The sequence below is a fragment of the Tupaia chinensis genome, unplaced genomic scaffold (genome assembly GCF_000334495.1).
Source record: "Tupaia chinensis unplaced genomic scaffold, TupChi_1.0 Scaffold143888_1, whole genome shotgun sequence".
Lineage (NCBI taxonomy): Eukaryota > Metazoa > Chordata > Mammalia > Scandentia > Tupaiidae > Tupaia > Tupaia belangeri.
Window position 1 is genome coordinate 40,688 of NW_006203739.1, and position 15,181 is coordinate 55,868.

Consider the following 15,181-nt stretch of genomic DNA (forward strand, 5'->3'; position numbering starts at 1 on the left):
CCATAGTTCTGCTACCTATTATCTGATCCTAATGGTGCATGCGGGCATTTGGAAGTTGCTAAAATTCCCAAGGAAGAAAACAAAAGACACCTGTATTTCTTCTACCACAGACTAAGACTGATTTTGTGGGAAAATGAACCAAGATGTTCCAGCTTTAAAAGGCCTTGATCATCTATCTGTTGCAAGTTCTGTTTCTGGATCTAGTTTGCGACACTAAGAAAGATAAGACATCAATTTGAAAAGACCTCCCCGTCAGAGCAACATGAATTCTGCTAAAATCAAAGCAAGAACAAACATCAATTTTATGGTAAAGCTTGGGTGGAAGAATGGTGAAGTCATTGATGCTTTATGAAAAGTTTCTGGGGATAATGCCCCAAAGAAATCAGCAGTTTACAAATGGATAACTCGTTTTAAGAAGGGACGATATGATGTGGAAGATGGTGCCCGCAGTGGCCGACCGTCCACATCAATACGCAAGGAAAAATTTAATAATGTTTTTGTTCTAATTGAAGAAGACTGATGCTTGTCAGCAGAAATAGCCAACACCATAGTCATCTCAGTTGGTTCAGCTTACACAATTCTGACTGAAAAATTAAAGCTGAACCAAGTTTCTTCTTGGTAGGTGCCAGAACTATTGCACCCAAATCAACTGCACACAAGAATAGAGTTTTCAGTGGAAATTTTAAACAAGTGGGATCAAGAAACTGAATCATGGGACCAGCAGTTGGCATAATGGCTATCTCACTGGACCCTATGTAGTCAACCGAGGTTTGAGTCCCAGACCCGGTGGCTTAACCTCATGCCAGGCACGTATGCATATGTACCCAAGATCCCAAGAGAATGGAGAAGGGCTTGCAGCGTGGCTATCCCGCCCCCCACCCCCCGGGGGTGGGGGTGATTTCTTGCTTTCTGTTGCTCTGTGTCTTTCTGGTGAGCACATGCGCCCTATAGTAAAAAACTATTAAAAAAAAAAAAGATACTGAATCATTTGTTCAAAGAATTTTCACAAGAATTACCAGTACAATCCTGAACACTGCACAGTCAGAGCAGTGGCGACCAAGAAGTGGAAATGATCTAGTCAAAGCAAAAGCGGACTGGTCAGGTTAACACTCTAAATCTCCGGCCTGACTCGGCGTTGGACAGTCTTTTATGGAGGAATTGAGGAGAGATCTCAGGATATTAGGAATGGGGAAGGGGCTCAGAACCTGTCCTAAAATGGAGGTGGTAGAGAAGCAGGAAGTCTAACCTATTTAAGGTTTCAGGTTACCCTATAGCTCCGGGAGGGCAGAAACCTCAGGCAGCTATCAGCCCTGAGTTATTCATGAATTTAGGGTCTCTCCATATCATTCTGTGTCACCTTTTTTTTTTTTTTAAGAGATTTTTGTCATAGGGCATGTGTGCTCACCAAAGAGGAAAAGAGAGAAAGAGACGATGAGATGGAAAATGAAAACTCACCCCTGAGAGGGGATGGCCATGCTGCAATTCCTTCTCCATTCACCTTGTGGGATCTTAGGCATGCATGCGCATGTGCCCAGCATGATTTTCGAGCCACCAGGTCTAGGACTCAAACCATGTTCAGCCATATGGGACTCTAGCAACATGACCATTAATTATGCCACCTGCTGATTCACCTTTATTATCACACTAATTGAACTTTTGTCTGAGCTCTTTGAGGAGTGGGATTATGTTTTTATCTTTGTATTTCACTGCCAGTCAGTGTGTAGTACACAGCATGTATTAAATGTGATGATAAATAAATAAAAATAAATTGAATTTATGTGATGGTTAATTTTTAGGAGTCAACTTGACTGTGGTAAGGGGCTTCCAAATAGCTGGTAAATGGTCTTTCTGGGTGTGTCCATGAGGGTGCTTCCAGAACAGATTACCATATGAATCAGTGAACTGCTTAAAGATCCATGTTCAGGGATGTGAATGGGAACCTTCCAATCTATTGTTTTATTTTTAAAAATCTTTTAGAGACATTTTTGCTATAGGGTACATGTGCTTGCCAGAGAGAGAGACTGAGAGGAAGAAAGGGAGGGAGAAAGAAAGGAAGGCATCACCCCAGAGGAGATGGCCACACCATCCATTCTCCATTCTCCTCTCGCGATCTTGGGCACGCACGCACATGCACCTGGTGTGAATTTTAAGTTGCAGTGTCCAGGACTCAAACCATGATCAACTATGTGGGAATCCAGTGACGTAACCAATGTGCCCTCTGCTGGTGCCAAACCATCCAATCTATTAAGGACTGCATAAAATGAAAATGTGGAGAAAAGGCTAATTAATTCTCTTCTGGAGCTGGGACATCAGTTTTCTGCTTCCTCTAGTTCTCAATTTTTCAGACTCAAACTAAGAATTACACCATTAGGCCAGCAGGTGGTGGCATGGTTAAGGTGTTGGAGTCGCACATGGCTGACCACAGTTCAAATCCCAGACTCAGTAGCTTGAAAATCATGCTCTGCATTTGTGTGTGCACATGCCCCAAATCCTAAGGGGATAAGGGGGTAGGGATTGCAGAAGTGGAGGTGATTTCTCACTTTCCCTCTTTCTGTCTCTCTCTGGTGAACTCATGCACCCTATGACAAAACCTTAAATAAATAAATAAATAAATAAATAAATAAATAAATAAAACAAGAGTTACATTGCTGGCATCCCTGGATCTCAAGCCTTCAGACTCAGATTGTCTGAATTACACCGTAGGCTTTCCTGGTTCCCCGGTTTGCAAATATTTCATGTGACTTCTTAGCCTCCAAAATTATAAGTCAATTCACTTCATATATATATATATATACACATATATATATATATGTGTGTATATATATATATATACAATTAAGTCTATGGGAAGATCCAATGGGCATCTCTACCCAGGGTGTGAAGGTCCTTGGCTTCATGAAAGACAGTTGAGAGTATGCCTTTGAGAGAGAGTGGAAGCAGGTTTATTAATGTGTACAGAGAGGACGACTCCACTGGTGGAGCAGCCCATTGTGAGAGTGAGCTGTTTCACAGCCTGAGGTAGAATTCACAGACTCAGAGTAAGTGGGTAGAAACATTTATCCACTTTCCAAGGCACAAAAGGGACCAGATGTGAAGTGTTGGATCAGCTCTGAAGGGTTGGATCTAGAGGCTTTTAAAGGAAAGGAATTTGGGGTGGGGTAATTTGAGTGGTTCTGAGACAGAATGCCAGGTGACTTTCTACAACATCTGCTTGTTCATAGTTACCTCTGGTGAGTCAGTCATCTGAGATAAGATCAAGTAGGCTTCCTTTCTTCCTTTCTTCAAGTGGAGCTCTTCCTCTGATCCCAAGGAATTAATTCCCCACCAGGGCATGTCCCCTCCCGCCAGAACCAGCCACAGGTATGACCCTTTAGAGCTTCCTCCACGCCTTCAAAGGATACTTAAAGCTGCCAGAGACCCTGCCTTAGCTCCAGCAGAACCCAATGTAAGAGACAGATTTCCAAGGGTTGATCCCTAAAACGAAAATACCTGTGGCATCTGGGGAACTTCTCCTGTGCCTTTCCTATTAAAATACCTAAAACATCTGGGAGGAACCGAATATGCTCCTTTACTGAAACAGAACCTCAAAACTGAACTCAGTATATTTGGGAACTTGCTTCCTCCTTCTACCTAGAGTAAGCAGAGTGATTAACATTCCTACTGTCTTTGCTAAATAACCGGAAACTCCCTACCTTAAGGTGTTCCTTAGGGATGCATTAATCATATCAATCACCAGACCCCTTGCCCTGAGCCATAAAGACCATTAAGATTCCACTGTGATTGTATAAGGACTAGAAAGTACCCAACCCTAAAGATGCCCCAGGTAACAGAGTTTAATTTTGCTTCTGTACAAATGCTTGCAAGGTCACTCCTTCCCCGTCACCTCCTATCCTCAAGGGTTACTGCTCCCACGACATCAACCCAAATGTGGTTTTTGCCTTTATAAGCCCCCCTCCCTATACTTGAAGCTGCTGGGTCTTTAAGAGATTGAGTGCTCCTGCAGTCGCTGGGATAATAAAGAACTCCTATAATTTGGCTATGTCTGGATGTCTTCTCATTTCTCGCTGATCAAACTATAACATTACCCTGAGGAGAGATGAGCTACTAGCTTCATTCCTTCCTCAAGAGGAAAAGGAGAACCATTACACAAAAGCAAGATGGAGTGGACGCCCAATGGGAGGGGCGGCCCAAACTCCAGTGGATGCCTGGCTTACATGGCTTGGCTTAATGCCAAGCTAAGAAGGGGAGGTTATTCATGCCTTTTGGGAAATGGGCAGTGATTTTTCGGGAACCACTGTCCCTTCCATGTTCTAGCCTTATTAGAATAGTTCTGGTCACTCACTGCCCTATTTATTTCAAACTCTTCCCGCACAGGTGGGAGTGTCACTTAGCACGCTAGCACTGTACAACAAGGACATATTGAGGATGAAGGGTAGGCAGTGGTCGGTCCAGATGCCATCTTGGGTCTTGGTTCCAGCTGGTTCAGACCCAGTCTCTCGGCCACTTCTCGTCTGTCAGGTTTTATTGTAGGTGTTTGGAATGCCCCTCGCCTCAGTCACTTCCTGACTCATATCTATCTATCTACACACACACACACACACACACACACACACATACATATACACATGAGGGGAACTTCAAAAAAGTTTGTGGGAAAATGGAATTATTTATTTAGTTTTAGAGTTTTTTGCCTTAGGGCACCCGTGCTTGTGGTAGGGGTAGAGACAGAGACAATGAGAGGGGAAGTGAGAAATCATCCCCTGATGAGGGATAGCCAGGCTTCAATCCTTCTCCTGGGATTTTGGGCACACCCACATGCACCCGGCATGATTTTCTTTCTTTCTTTCTTTCTTTCTTTTCTTTTAATGACAGGTTTTTGCTATAGGGCGTGTGTGATCACCAGAAAGATAGAGAGACAGAGAGACAGAAAGCGAGAAATCACCCCCCAGGGGGGATGGTCACGCCGCAGTCCCTTCTCCTCCATTCTCGTCTCGGGATTTGGGCACACATGCACACGTGCCTGGTGTGAGTTTTAAGCCACCGGGTCCGGGACTCGAACCACGGTTGACTACATGGGAGTCCAGCGACATAGCCATTACACTAACTGCTGATCCCCCTGCATAGCTTTTTTTGTTTATTTGTTTGTTTTTGAGAGGTGTTCGCTATAGGGCACGTGTGCTCGCCAGACAGACAGAGAGAGACAGAAAGCGAGAAATCACCCCCCAGGGGGGATGGTCACGCCGCAGTCCCTTCTCCTCCATTCTCCTCTCAGGATCTGGGGCATGCACGCACACGCGCCCGGCATGAGTTTAAGCCACTGGGTCCGGGACTTGAACCGCGGTCGACTACATGGGAGTCCAGCAACATAGCCATTATGCTAACTGCTAGTCCCTGCATAGCTTTTTCATAGTTCACATTTCCCAAGGACTTTTTCGAAGACCTCCCTATATATATATATATATATATATATATATATATATATATATATATATATCCTACAGGCTCTGTTTCTCTGGAGAGTCCTGACTTCCTACAGACACCAGAGGTGCAGGAATTGGGATTAGACAAGGGGGGAAAGGCACCTTTACACAGAAGGAGGAAAGATACGTTTTAGAGGAATTGTCTCCAAAAATCTGATTGCAATTGATACCCTTTCCCAAAGGATGTACAGGTTTTCAGTTCTCTATTATTACGAAAGTGCTGAACTGGCTAACCATACATTGTAAGGCCGAGGCAGAGCGCAGTCCTGCTCTGCTTTCAGCTGTATAAGCACAAGGAGAACAGTGCTCACACCGTTAGTAGCACTCCATGGGCATTTAATCTTGAATTTAGGAAGCTCCTGACTGATAATTACTAAGTGGATTGACTAATAATTACTAAATGAATGAATTATTTTATTTTTGAAGATTTATTTATTTTATTTTTTTATTCATTCATTTATTTTCATTTGACCAGAGACGCAGAAAGAGAAAGAGAGAAAGCAAAGCACCAGGCCTGGGGCTTAAACTGTGGTTGGCCATGTGGAAGTGTCCGGCACCTTAACTATCACACCACCTGCTGGTCCCTGAATGAATGATTTTTTTTAAAAAAAAAGACTTGGGACCAGCAGTTAGCATAATGGCTATGTTGCTGGACTCCCACATAGTCGACCGCGGTTCGAGTCCTGGACCCGGTGGCTTAAACTCATGCTGGGCGCGTGTGCGTGCGTGCCCAAGATCCCGAGAGGAAAATGGAGGAGAAGGGATTGCGGCGTGACCATCCCCCCTGGGGGGTGATTTCTCACTTTCTGTCTCTCTCTGTCTGTCTGGCGAGCGCACGTGCCCTATAGCAAAAACCTATCAAAAACAGAAAAAAAAAAAAAAAGACTTAACTTTCCCAGTGATACATGCACTAGGTAGCTGAAGTCAAAGGCTAAACTTTTTTTTTGAGAGAGAGATTTTTGCTATAGGGCCCATGAGCTTGCAGGAGACACAGAGAGACAGAGTGTCAGAAAACAAGAAATCACTCCCACGGAGATGACCATGCTGCAATCCCTTCTCCATCATCCTCTCAGAATCTTGGGCATGCACACACATGTGCCTGGCATGAGTTTTAAGTCGCCAGGACTGGAACTCAAACAGCAGTTAACTATGTGGGAGTTCAAAGATGTAACCATTCCCAAGGCTAAACATTTTTAAATTAAATAGACTTTCTTTAACCAAGTCCACATGCTTACTTTTCTTATTACCACCCCTAAAAGCTGGACATGAACAAACATTTTACTAACTTCCTCAAAGTCCTGAGGAGCCATTGACAGTTAACAGATGTTAGTAGATCACTTATTCCTTACATAAATGAATCAAGAACCAGATGTAGGACCAGCAGATGACGAAATGGTTACATGGTTGGACTCCCACATGGTCAACCGCAGTTCGAGTCACAGACAGGCGACTTAAAACTCACACCAGTTCGTGCACCTGAGTGCCCAAGAGGAGAATGGAAGAGAAGAGAATTCGGCATGGCCATCCCCCTTGGGGGTGATTTCCAGCTTTCTGTCTCTGTCTCTATGACGAGTGCATGCGCCCCATAGCAAAAATCTCTCAAAAAAAAAGCAAGAACCAGATGCAATAGGATCATCTCTTTGAGACTTTGAGAAATACCATCCATAATAACACTCAACTCTGTTTACTGGTCAGATATGGAAGTATAATATATGTAATTATTTGCAGGATTTTTTGTTTGTTTGTTTTTATTTTTATTTTTTATTTATTTGTTTATTTATTTATTTATTTTGCCATAGGCCATGTGCATCAGCCAGAGAGAAACAATGAGAGGGAAAGTGAGAAATCACCCCCACCCTGGGGGCGGGGCAGGGATGGCCATGCTTCAATCCCTTCACCTTTCTCTTCTTGGGATTTTACGCACGCATGCACATGCACCCAGAATGATTTTCAAGCTATTAGGTCCGCTTAAATCAAATTGTGGTCAGCTATGTGGGAGTACAATCCCGTTACCACCACGCCACCTGCTGGCACCGTTAGAGAGTTTGTTTTTCTGTTTTATTTATTTAAAAGAATTATTTTATTTAACTTTATTTACATATTTACTTTTAAATTTGACCAGTGAGGGACAAAGTGAGAGAGAGAGATACAGAGGGAAAATGAGAAAGCAAGCCACCAGGTTTGGGACTTGAACCATGATCAGCCATGTGGGAGTCCAGCGCCTTTAACCACCATGCCACCTGCCAATACCTGTAGAGAGATTTTTTTTTAACACACTTTTTTATATTTTTGCTTTGATTATGTGTTTCTTCTTTGGGTACTGTCTAATTTGGTTTAAATTCTCCCTGTCATTAGCCTATACAGCTAAGTAGGGCAAGAACTTCATTTACAAGATAATAAGAATACATATTCAACAGCACAGCCAATCCACCTGTTCTCAGTTGACCTAGGTTGCTGCTATGGAAACAAATAAACCCAGGGATACAAATAAACCTCTGAGCGCTGCTCTGGAATAAGAACTCCCTTATACATCCTTTGGCAGGGTCCTTTCCCTGGTTCAGTGTCTTTAAGTCTCACCATAAGTGGATCCAACATTGCTCTTTTCTCATTATCTTTTTAAAAATTAAAATAACTCTTTTTCTTATTACAAAAGCAATACTTCACATTATAGAAAAATTTGAAAATGCGAATAGCAGAGAAGAAAAAAATAATTACCCCTGAGGTAATTGGATTTCCTGCTAATAGGTCAGTTGGGACTTGAGTGATTAAATAAAAACAAAAACCAAAAAGAGAAAAACATCTTAAACTCAGAGAATATATCAGTGATTTGTAAAAGAGAATCATTAAAAGTCATTTGTAAAAGAGAATCATTTTATAATCCATTTTCATCGCACAATATTATAAATCATGAATACTTTCCCACATCAAGGTAATCTCTCTTAATATATCACATTAAATGGCTGGATGTATTGCATTGTTTTGATTTATTATGTGTATTTAACCAGTCCCCAAATATTACACATGTGAATTGTTCCTAGTTTTTTTCTATTTTTGTTTTGTTTTGTTTTCTATTTTTAAGCCACAGTGTGATCAACAATCTTGTAGTAATTAAATATGTGTGTGTTCTTAATTATTTCCTAAATGTTCACATTTTAAGGTGCTTTTTAAAGTGTGTCAGGACCAGCAGTTGGCGTAATGGCTATGTCGCTAGACTCTCATGTAGTTGACCATGGTTCAAATCCCAGACCCAGTGGCTTAAACTTATGCCAGACATGCATGCGTGCGTACCCAGGATCCCAAGAGGATAATGGAGGAGAAGGGATTGCAGTGTGTCCATCCCCCCCTGGGGGAGGGGTGATTTCTCGCTTTCTGTCTCTCTGTCTCTCTCTTTCTTTCTGGCGCGCACACGTGCCCTGTAGCAAAAACCTCTAAAAACAAAAGGTGTATGTCTTTTAAAATATGCACATTGGCAAACATTGCTCTGAAGAACCCATAAATGACCCAGCACCATAAATGAGGTGGAACCACAAACATGAGACAGTGATGGGAAAGTACTGATGACTGCCATGTGTCATCAGAACCCTTGTACCAAGCCCAAGTACAGCTGCTCTCCACTTAAAAGCCAATACTCAGGGGGCCATCAGATGGCATGGTGGCTAAGTTGCTGGACTGCCAACAACTTAGTTGACCACAGTGTGAGTCCTAGACCTGGCAGATTGAAAAAAAAATCACACTGGCCATGTGTGCGCATGCCCCAAATCCCAGAAGAATGTAGGAGAAGGGATTACAGTGTGGCAATCCCCCCCAGGAGGCGACTTTGTGGTAGGCAGTTAGCTAAGTCAAAACACAGTTCAGCATTAAGTCTCACCGTCTCTGTCTGGTGAGCATGTACTCTATGGCAAAGACCTAAACAAACAAGCAAACAACCCCCTTTTTTTAAATTTAACATGTATTTATTTATTTGTTATGATTTTTCAAGACACCAGGTCTGAGACTTGAACCACAGTAAGCCATGTGGGAATCCAGCGCCTTTAAACCACCACGTTGCCCACTGGCCCACAAATATCTCTTTTAAATTTTTTATTTTCATTTTCCTTTTTTGTTTTAAATATGTTTAGGAGTTAACTCTGAAATAACTTACAATTTAGTCAAAACTGGCTGAACCTGAGTAAGAAAGACAAAATCTCTAAGCAGGCTCAAATTCTTTTCTCTTAAAACCCTGAGTGGGGCCAGCAGGCGGCATAGTGGTTAAGCTACTGGACTGGGCAGATCTGTCAAAATCTGTTGTCAGATGAAGGTCTCTACACCCAGTCTAGGAACCCAAAGCAGGCCCACATGATCACCCCTCAACAAAACAGAGGCAAAGTTGTTAATGAGAGAGGAAAGGAAAATTCATTACAGTGTAGCTACACCAAGAAAACATGCAAAAGTATCTTCAACTGGTCAACCAACTTACAGGTGTTTTTATAGGGGAAGTGGGATCCGTTGGACTAATAGTTACATACAGAAAAGCATAGAAAAGGTTAATTCTCTTTTTTTTAAGAATTATTTTCTGTTTTTCTTTCTGTCCTTCTTTTTTTAAATTTGACTAATGAAGGGCAGAGCAAGAGAGAGAAAGTGAGAAAGCAAGCTGCCAGATCTGGGACTCGAACCGCAGTTGGCCATGTGGGAGTCCAGTGCCCTCAGTCACCATGCCACCTGCTGACCCCCAAAGGGTTAATTCTTAGCTAGGGGCACAACCAAGTGATTTATCTTTGGGACAGGAATTTCAGTCTCAGCTAAGGGGTACAATCAAATGACCCTTTTTTTTTTTTTTTGAGAGGTTTTCACTATAGGGCATGTGTGCTCGCCAGACAGACAGACAGAAAGCGAGAAATCACCCCCCAGAGGGGATGGTCACGCCCCAATCCCTTCTCCTCAATTCTCCTCTCAGGATCTTGGGCACGCACGCACACGCACCCGGCGTGAGTTCTAAGCCACCGGGTCCGGGACACGAACCACGGTCGACTACGTGGGAGTCCAGCGACATAGCCATTACGCTAACTGCTGGTTCCCTCAAATGATCCATTTTTAAGACAGGGGTTTCAGCTTGTGGCTTGGGCAGAGCATTCCTCATTGTTCAAGCTCCCCATTGGCCATTTATCTCCTTGGAGTTCCTATGAGAAACCTCAAAGAGTATCAGGCTGAGAGAGAAATAGTTATTGATTTTAACAAGACGGAGTTAGTCTGGCTAAGCAGGCACTGGTAACACGTTCAGAACATTAGGACACTCAGATCTCTGTAAGTACATGCTGGTTGTGACTGTGTCTTACAAGAGTTGAACAGTTAAGGCTTTTTGCCATAATCACAGTGTGCAGAAATTATCAATGCAGATTATTGGGGTGACTGGAGCCCCCAACAACGATGCGGGATCAACAAAGTGACCAGATTCATGTCTTGTCATCAGGAAGAATAAGAAGTGCAGATGGACAAAAGAAGTGGATAGTAAAGCAGAATTTTGTTGAAAGGGAAAAGCTCCCAAATGGGAGGGGTCCCAAAAGAGGGTGGCAAGTGTGGGGTTTTTGCTAGGGTTTTTATCTAGCAGTCTGAACAATGGACTGGCTTTTGGATAAGGAAGTGGGCTTCAGAAAACAGCTTAAATGACCTATGAAGTCAGCATTCCTTGTTTTGTAGTAGTTTTTTATTCAGGTCTTTGTTTTGTACCTCTGGGCCATAACGACCATACTCTTGGTTCTGGAATGTAATTGCTTTTGGTCCTGCCGCACACTGTGACTAACGTAAGCACTACTGAGCAGTTGTCTTGTGAGCAAGGGATTCCTTTGTGACTCCATCTTGAGCCTATGTCCTGGCTCCCTGTGTAATATTCCTGTCTCCTATCTCAGTATTGGAGAAGGGAGGGAAAGCGAGCATGAGCTCCTTCTACTGTGTAAAGTAAATTACCGAGACTCTAAAGTTATTTTTACTGGTAAATATTATATTTAAGGCTAGACAACAAAAACTTATTTTTACTTCTCAGGGGCCAGTTTCACATCTATTCATCACTTATTACATACATACTACTTGCCACAGCAGGGGGAATGTAAAGAAAATAAAGGAACCCTACTATAGGAAAGGAAAAATAATATTCTGTTTACCCTTTATAATCGTTCTTAGTTGGGACAGACCCCTGTAACGAAAGACAGATCAACAAATGTTTATTGACATGTATACCTCATGTATGTACGAGAGGTATCCCGAGAAATGAATAAGTCTTGAGAAGGTGGATTTGAATATTCCTTGGTCTGCAACATCCATGACCCAGAATATATAAGCCCTGTAACTTCTGCAATTTAGGGCCCACACTTGAGAGTACAAGCTCTCCTGGAATCGTGGGCGTTATAAACTTGAGTTCTCTCTGAATGATGCTTGTTTTCTCAGTGGTCCATTTTCTCTCTCTCTCTCTCTCAACCTAACATCATCAACACCCCCCATTCCCAGTCTGGGGAGCTCTGCCTTCACCCACTGGTAGAAGGACACTGCTATATCTGCATCAGAATGAAATGATACTTTCCAAGAAAGACCTTAATGACTTACACACGCCTGAGGGCTGGGGGCAAAGGAATCACGCTCATGGCTTGGCAGAAATGAGCAGAATTAGCCCAATGCTTATAATATTCATCTGTAGTAACATTTCACACTTAAAAAGAAAGGGAAATAAATGACTCTGAATTTAGGAAGATGAGCCGAGTACCAGGGGAGTACTCCCTTCCTCTCTGAAGAGGAGTAAAGAGCTTGAACTTTCCCAACAAGCCTGACAGTTTTCCAGGACTGCTCCCAGCTGCACTCCTCAGGGCATGGCCCCACGCTACCCAGAAACATTTTTATTTTTATTTTTTAGAGAGATTTTTGCTATAAGGCATGTGCACTCACTGGAGAGACAGAGAGACAGAAAGCGAGAAATCACTCCCTGGGGGGATGGCCTAACGGCAATCACTTCTCCATTCTCTCAGGAGTTTGGGCATACACGCACAAGTGCCCAGCATGAGTGTTAAGCTACCCAGTCCAAGGCTCGAACCACGATTTACTATATGGGAGTCCAGCGACATAGCCATTATACCATCTGTTGTTCCTTCCTTTTTTAAAATTTTATTTTATATCATTTTTTGGAGAGATTTTTTGCTACAGGGTACGTGTACTCTCCAGACAGAGATGGAGAGAGAGAAAGTGAGAAATCACTTTCCACAGGGGATGGTCATGCTAGAATCCATCCCTCCATTCTCCTCTCGGGATTCTAGGCATGTGCACACACACACACACACACACACACACACACACACACACGTGCCTGGTGTGTTGTTCAAGCTTCTGGGTCTGGAACTCGAATTGTACAAACAGCCATGTGGGATCCAGCCTTCTCAACTACCATGCCACCTGCTGGTGCTTTTTCTTTATTTTTTTTAGAGAGTTTTTTTGCTATAGGGTATGTGTACTTGCTGGAGACAGAGAGAAAATCCTCAGGAGGGACAGACACATTACAATCCCTTCCTGTCCATTCTCCTCTCGGGATTCTGGACATGCACACACATGCACCTGGTGTGTTTCAAGCCATCTGGTCTGGGACTCGAACCGCGGTCAACTATGTGGGAGTGCAGTGCCTTAACCACTATGGTACCTGCCAGCCTCACACGCTTTTTCTTTTTTAAAAAGAGGTATGTTCTTCACAGGCATAACCATGTTACTGAAATATACTAGTCCATGGCTACAAGCAAAGTCATGTTAACATCAATGGCTTTGGAACACAAGACCAGAGTTACTGCCAGTCCTGAAGTGAGGGTTGCAGCAGGTCAGTGGCCCCGGCACCGTGGCTACCTACCTTTTTTTTTTTCAGGACAAATGATGTGAAGGTTGTTACATTACTGGGAGAAAAGAAATATGGAAACAAATACTATGAAGATAACAAGCAATCTTTTGACCATCACGGATGGGTTACATATGCCACTGAAACGAATGGCAAAAACACATTCTGGGATGTGGATGGAAGTACAGTGCCTCCTGAACAGCATCGTTGGCTTCACTCTATGACTGATGATCCTACAACAACAGAACCACCTACTGCTTGTAAATTCATCTGGGCAAACCATAAATTCAATGTGAGTGGTTCTCCAGAAGAATGTGTACCTTATTCCACCACTAGGAAGAAGATTTAGGAGTGGGTCCCACTTTCAACACCTTACAAGTAAAGACCATGGAAAAGAGTTTCAACATGTAAAATATGGGGCTTTGCATGGAATTGCACTTTATTGCTTACCATGAACTTGATTAAAGTTGTTTGACTAAGCAAAATAATAATAATAATAATAAATAATCAATGACTTTGACTAGAGCACAACCCCACTTCCTCACCAGCTAAAACCCAAGTTTATGAAGTGCAGCAATGTGTCAAGCTATAAAAACCACTTCCTCAGCCTTATCCGAAAGGATCACCAGTGAGTGATGGTTGTTGGGGTGGGGCTTTCAGAATGCTGATTTGCTGATTCATTTCACTTCCTTCTCCCCTCTCTTACGGGCTGGGTTGTAGCTCCTCCAAAATCTTCGTTTAAAGTCCAAATTCCCAGCACCTCAGAATGTGGCTGAGGCAGATAGAGCCTTTAAAGAGTAATTAAGCTAAAGTGCGGTCATTAGGGTGGGGGCCACGCTGATAAGACTGGAGTCGCTGTAAGGAGAGGAAGTTAGGAGACAAACACGTACAGAGAGAAGACCGTGTGAAGGCAGGGAGAAGATGGCAAACCAAGAAACAAGGCCCCCAAAGAAACCAGCCCCCTAACACCTTGATCTCAAATGTTCAGCCTCCAGAATTGTGAAATAAATCATTTTTGTTGCTTAAGCCACCCGGTCTGTGGTAATTTTTTATAGCCCCTAGAAAACAAATACTCTCTTCCTCCATCTTCCAGCCTTCAGGTGGAAAGAACTGCAACAGCCACTTGAATCCATGAAGAACATCCAACGATGTGGAGCAGAAGGTTAGAATAGACCCTGCATTGGTTAAGAGGCTGTCATGTCATTAGTAGCCAAATGCAATTCCTAGTGCATGTACCTGGTTACTAATCCTGCCCTTTTCACTCAGACAGGATCTCAAACTCCTTGCAAAGTGTTGGCCTTTGCTCCCACTCTGATTTTCTGGGACCCTTCAAAGGAGAGCCCACATACAGCAGTCTGCCAACACCAGGCTCTTTGTCTCCTTTGCCTTCCACTTCCAGGCAGCCTGGCCTGTTAGGTCACATGGAAAATTGTCCTTGTTCCCACTGCTACAGGTGCCTTTGGGAGATCTCTAAGAAGACCCAAGAGGTGCTATCACCCATATCTAACTCCAGCTCCAGAACAGGCTAGCTGATGCCCTGGGCCACAGTGTGCCACGACGCCCGGTGCCTCTTCCTCCAAAGTCTCTCCTCACAGCAGCTCCTCCAGCTTCACAGTCAACCCAGAGCCAAGATCAGGGCAGGAGCACACACCCCTCCAATTTCCGGTTTTGTGTCCCTCTCTTCCCTGTGCCCTGCAAGACAAGACTACTCTCTCCTTCTCTAATTACAAAGTCAAATCCTCTCTTACTCACTTTCCCAAAATATGAGGGGTCCTCCAAAAGTTTATGAAAAAAAAATATGTTTTATGAAAAAAACTAAGTGTGGATTTCAAAAATTCTTTGTAGCAAAATAAACTTGTACTGT

At 43.2% G+C, this 15,181-nt stretch overlaps 1 pseudogene; it reads left to right on the forward strand.

The window, feature by feature from the left end:
- Window positions 1-10,883: 10,883 nt before the first annotated feature.
- LOC102491027 (NADH dehydrogenase [ubiquinone] 1 alpha subcomplex subunit 12 pseudogene) lies at window positions 10,884-13,699 on the forward strand (annotated as a pseudogene).
- The last annotated feature ends 1,482 nt before the right edge of the window (window positions 13,700-15,181 follow it).